Here is a 6,000-nt window from a genome sequence, read left to right as displayed (position 1 = left end):
AGCATTTTGCCTTTCTTATTAACCAATAACACGTTCAATGGCCCACTCCACTTTATGGAAAATAAATGACAAAATACCCCACATCCCAAATTGGGCTTCCTCCCATGGCTTCAGGAACAGAGTCCTGGCTGACCTGTGCCATGAACTGCACCAACACCCAAGAGAGCTGAGGAAACCCAGTTGGAGACCTGAGCCTTCTCAACTGGTGGCACTGGAAGAAAATAACTTCCTTTTCATTTCTCCTGCTCCTGGAGAATGACAAGTTAGCAAAATGTGAGCAAACATGCAGCTGTAGGCAGTGGCAGGGAAAGCAATGGGCTTGTTTTGCACACTGAGGGTTCATTCCATGAATAATTTCTCCAGAGAGAAAAGGGACTTTATTAAGAGCAAATTGCATGCAGATTTTCTCCTGCTAACCTGACTTTTTTTTTTGACACTGATGGATTGACAGACCAGCTGAGGCAAAAAGCACAGCTAATTTCTGTGGTAAAAAGATACAAAACAGAGCCACCCAATAAAAAAGCAGGCAAAATAACTTCATGCAACTTCACCCATAAGAGGAAAAGACGGGTTCATTATATTATAACCACTTTTTTCCTTATTATTCTGTGTCAATTTTCCTCCCTTCAACGATTACTTCCCTTCTGCTATGTACATTTCTAATAAGATATTTTTAGCACTACCTAACTATGCCTGGAAAAAAGAAGAATCCTAAACCAGTAACCTGGTACACGTGTACAAACACACACACACACACACACATGCACTCCTGTAGGTTTATAGACACCAAAAGGCAAGTTAAGGTTCCATTTCCACTTACAAGGAAAAAAGTATGATTTAGGCATTGTCCAATTCAGATTTCCTCCTTCCAGCATCTCCTACAGCGATTGCTTCAGCAGGTATTATTGACACCAGAGGAGAGATTTCACTGTCATTCTTGCCAGCACTCTGGTGACATAAAAGCCATTTATAGAAGAGTCTGTTACAGGCAAGAAGGTTTGGGGTCAAATTACTTATGTTGTTAAATATGAGTTACATTGCAAGAAAAAATTTGGACCTGAGCTGGGCTTCGCTTTCTCTGTATTCACAGTAGTGCAAATATATTCATTTAAATGAATCTCCTAATTCTTCCTGCAGGTTACACTGGATTAAATCAAGGTAAGACTTCACTAGAAGTGTAAAATTTTTCCTTATGACATGTAGGATTTTTACTGTCCAATACTTACTTGCTGTTTCTCACTCACGAGAAAGATAAACAAGTCCTACTCAGCTGATTTAAAACCAAGTATTTTCAAAAGTATTATCCTGTTTGCTGCTTCTTTTGATGGAAAAAAAAAGTCTCATTCATAGCAAACAAACACCAGTTCTGATTTAAGAGTAACCATCTTTAATTCTCATAAATATTACTGTATTCATCGTGGGTTCACATTTGAAGCTTACTAATGTTTTTCTCTACATGGATTCGCACATTTTGATCTTATCCCAGCAAAAATAAAGACTAGTGACACATTATTTTACCTGCAAACTGTATTAATGTAGTCCTACTTATTAAAACTCCTAAGTGAGCCTGTACAGGTAGAGAAATCAATATTCCAATGAACTGTTTTCCTCTTTGGTATTAGACTAGAAGGTGCATGTTTCAGAGAACAGAAATGGTAAAGGTATAGCTTTGTGGTCATTAATTATATCAACAACTAGACAACAAAGGAGGTAGGAGACTGTCACAGCTCGCTGTTACTGGGCTGGGCAGCGTGGCAATGATGGAGGGATGGGTGTGATGGGGTGCCCAAAGATAGATTTTAATGTTCATACAGAGAGTGCATGGTCTGAGGGGCTCCTTCCACAGACCCCAGAGAGGTGTGACGAGCTTCACAAAGGGAAACTTCACAAAGTAATTCTAAGGTAGGATGACTCCATCAGCATCCCCTCCCAAGGGCTTCAGGTTTATTCCCTCCATGCCAGGAACCTGGTCCCAGGTATGATCTGTACTATTCAGTTCCCACAGAAGACTGATCAAAAATGGATTCATTTTCCTTTAATGGATTGTGCTCCTCGTCACACCTCATGGAATTATTATTCAACTGAAAGCAGCAAGTATTAGGCAGTTTTAATAAATAAAGAGGCCTGATGCTCCTGGCCAAAATAAATCCTCAGTAACACTAATGGCAAAGATTCCATGGACTCCATTGGTTTCAGAAATTCACTAACAGGTCAAAGTTTAGACTCAGTAGAAATTCTCCCAGGCTTTTGTAATATCCATAAAATAAAACAGAAGCTCAAAGCAAAAGGAAGGTGTCTTATAATTCATAAAGTTGGTACATTAATTGCAGAGGAAAGTAATAAAATAGCCTGGTTCGTTTTCATAAATAGGCAAATCCCAATAAACTTTGATAATCTCAGTCACAAAGGGAAAACTTTATAATGTTCCTGAAGAGAAAGGACATAATGCACAAAACCATGCCTGCTGCAAGTACTAAATCAAAGTGATCTATGAAATAACATACACATTTAGATAGTCAGCCATGTTAATTTAAAAATATCCGGTGATCTTTATACAGTAAAAATGTTTTTACTTTCAACAAAGAGCGTTAATGTAGCGCTGTAATAGTTTACAAGTGGCAGGCATATTGCATAAATGTGTGCACTGCTACACATACACAAGCCTTTAGGCAATGTACAGTAATTGGAGAGCAGAAAATGAATGTATGGAGTTTAGAACATGTAGACTCTGAGCACCACAGCAAAACAGCCATCAGATTAAAATTTACCACCTTACTTACAAAAAAAATGTCTTCAAAATACATTCACGTGGTCATAATGTATTGCCTTAATCTGGAGGAGTTAACAAAACCCTTGGCATTGCAGCATGAATGACTTTTGGTGGTTACAAACCGAAAGCCAGAAGCTGTACATAAAATTCACACCAAGAAGAACCTGAACAAATATATTTAAAGCTGTATTTTAACCGCAGCATATCAAGTAAATATTATCATAATGGAAAACATGTGTTTTGAGGGAGAAGCACAGTTACAGAAAATAAACTTGTCAGAAAAATTATAGCCATGTGAGCTGTTGTATCAGCAGCACATCCTCATGTACAGGAGTAAAGAGAATTGGATGTTGCAATAGCTTTTTAAAGCTTTGTTTCAACACCATACCCAAAGGATTCTTTTACAAGTGCAAAAAGTTGGCAAGCTAATAAAAAGTTAACATTTCAGGTAAAGAAGACATTGCTTCATAACCATTTCATTGTTGTTTGATTAAACTGAAAGGTAAAAAACATTCTCACTCAATAATCCTCCACACAAAGTGTTTCTTTTACCAATGTCTGTGACTTCTTCCGTGGCCACAGCCCACTGCTCACTCATGTAGAATCTGAAATCTGGGGGTTTCTCCCCAGCAATTAACAGCTCGTGTAGCTTCTAGATTGTGAAGGAAACCAAACCAACAATCCAATTCTTTGCATATATCAGTGACATTTGCAAAATTCTGTGTACAAGACAGGAGCCCAGTTACTCCAAACTGTCCCTCACAACATAAGGTTCATGTTCCTTAATGCCCAAGAGCTCCTCTGGACCATTATTTTATGGCTCACGTTACCTGAGAAATGCAATGTCCCCAGGAAGGTCAGGCTGCAACTTTCTAAGGACCAAAATGAAGATATTCTTCTCCTCTCAGTGGAACAGAGTACCTTTTCAGGCACTTCTGTGCAGAGCTGCTCCGGGAAACCACTGAACAAAATCTCTAACCTCACTTAGGGCTTGATCCCAAGGTCTAATTCTTGCCCTTTGGGAGCAACACTTTTCCTGCCTGCACTAGGAAGAAATCCCAGTAAATTCTAAATCTGGCAAAGTGGACAGGAGCATAGACACACTAGATCTGTGCAAATTCGTAAATTCAGATGTAAATTATTACTTAGATTTAAGGAATTGGGTAGAATTCATTTAGAATTACAAAAATTCACTTATTTAGCACTTGCAATAGTTTTTGTTTATAAATCAGACTACCAATTTATGGAATAAAAATACACATTTAATCTAAAATACCAGAAAAAATATACAAAAGAAGAACAGCTACCCTTATATAATTTACTAGAAGTTATGTATTTAAGAATAAAACAGAAACTCAAAAGAATATTTCATTAGGTAATTTAATTTAGTGTGTTCAATTTGAAACTTAACTTATGATTTATTTTTATACTGCTTTTGCTTTTACATATGAAGTCACATATACAAACAGTTCTAGCATTAAAGGCAATACCATATTAGAAAATTATTACATTTTATGGTTATTAGTCTTTTATTTTAAATAGTTTATACACTATTGAACAGCAATTACAGTAGATAATAAAGAATTGTGCAATGTCTTAACACTGTTTAACAACCTAAAATAATTTAAATTGTAAGGAAAAAGTAGAATTCAAAGCTGTTGGAACATTTTGGTGAAAAAAAACGTGGTCTTCAAGTTCACAGATGGGATTTTTCAATGAGCATTGCAACTGAAAATTTTAAACTGGCTATTTTTAATCTGCCAGAATGTGCAACCGTATCTGTCCTATGTGGATTCTTTCCCTTTTTTTTTTTTTTTTTTTTTTTCTTAATGTACTGCTCTGTGATGAGGGGGGATTTTGTCTTTGATGGGACACCAGAACCCAGGGCAGTGTGTGTGTGCTGTCTCCCACCGAGGAGGGCAGAATGCAGAAGCCAGGAGACGTCAGCCAAGGGACCCAGATCAGCCAGGACAGCCCTCCCGCTTCCCATGGAGATTCCAACAGCAGGCAGTGGAGACAAACACCTTATGCAGGCACACTCCTGAGATAAAGAAGGAGCATAAAGTCCTGTAGTCCTGTATTTTGTAGGTACCACAGAACTAGAAATGGGCATCCACCTGAAGTTAGAGCTGGAGAAAATCTGCCTTCCTTCTGGCATTCCAGGGGTGGCTGCTCCCTGACTCCCACTCGCTGCTGCAGCCTCAGGTGGGGGATCCAGACACTCTCCAGAACCTGGCTGCTCATCTGCTCTTTCTTTTTGCCTATTAACATAATTTAGCCCTTTGCTAAGCGGGAAGCTCGCGTCCCTCGAGCAGCTGGCCCTGTAATCATTGTGGCAAGATGTTTGCCACAGTTTCAATGTAATATTATACTAAAACTTGCAATATTGATACAGGTAAGTTCTAATGCTATCGATGCAGAAAATAAGATCCAGATATATATGTTGTAAGATATAGCATAATTTTGCAAATCTGTAGCTATTAATATGCAATGTATATTAAGAATACTTAAAATTCACTATTCTTTCAGTTCAACTTTATATGATTTTATTATCATATATAAAAAGGTGGAAAGAAGTCATTAATTGGGAGAGCCTACCTACCTTTTATTATGGAAGCCTACTTCTAGCACTAACCTTCATGCTGCAAATCCTTGGCTTCACTCACAGGATAACACTTTGTTTTAACTCAAAGGGATGAGTGACTTCTGCTTTCATTCTGTACCATATCTGGGTCTGATATACCTCATGCTAAAGCAAATAAGGAGATTTCACCAGCTAAAGCTGTGTGAGGCCTGACAGCAATGAAAAGGCTGCAGAGGTAGGGAGAAGTCTCTGGAATACAGTTAGAAACGATGGTAGTAAATTATTACTATAATTAATCTCTAGTTTGCGTTATTCTATTTCTTTAGTGAAATGCTGCGGGAAGTAGCGGGGTGAGGTGAGGTAAGAATTTGTGTCAGCGGTGGGTTTCCTGACCTCCTCTTCATGCTCCTGTGCTCCTGCTGCCTTCACACGCTGCCCAGCAGCAACAACCTTCCTCTGACAGACCTGTGGGCCATCAGAGAAACCGCTCGGTGGAACCAGGGCTCCACCCTTCCACCACCAGCAACACTCCCTCCAAGCCAAGCTGCTGTCAACAGCGGCCTTTCTTCCCCTTCCATTCGCCAGCATGACATTTGTTACACTGCCTTTCTGTGGCTCAGTGTGAAAGGGATCAGCTCCACCAGTC

Source organism: Cyanistes caeruleus, chromosome 7 (genome assembly GCF_971803275.1).
Source record: "Cyanistes caeruleus chromosome 7, bCyaCae1.hap1.1, whole genome shotgun sequence".
Taxonomy (NCBI): Eukaryota; Metazoa; Chordata; class Aves; order Passeriformes; family Paridae; genus Cyanistes; species Cyanistes caeruleus.
This window is presented reverse-complemented; position numbering follows the sequence as displayed.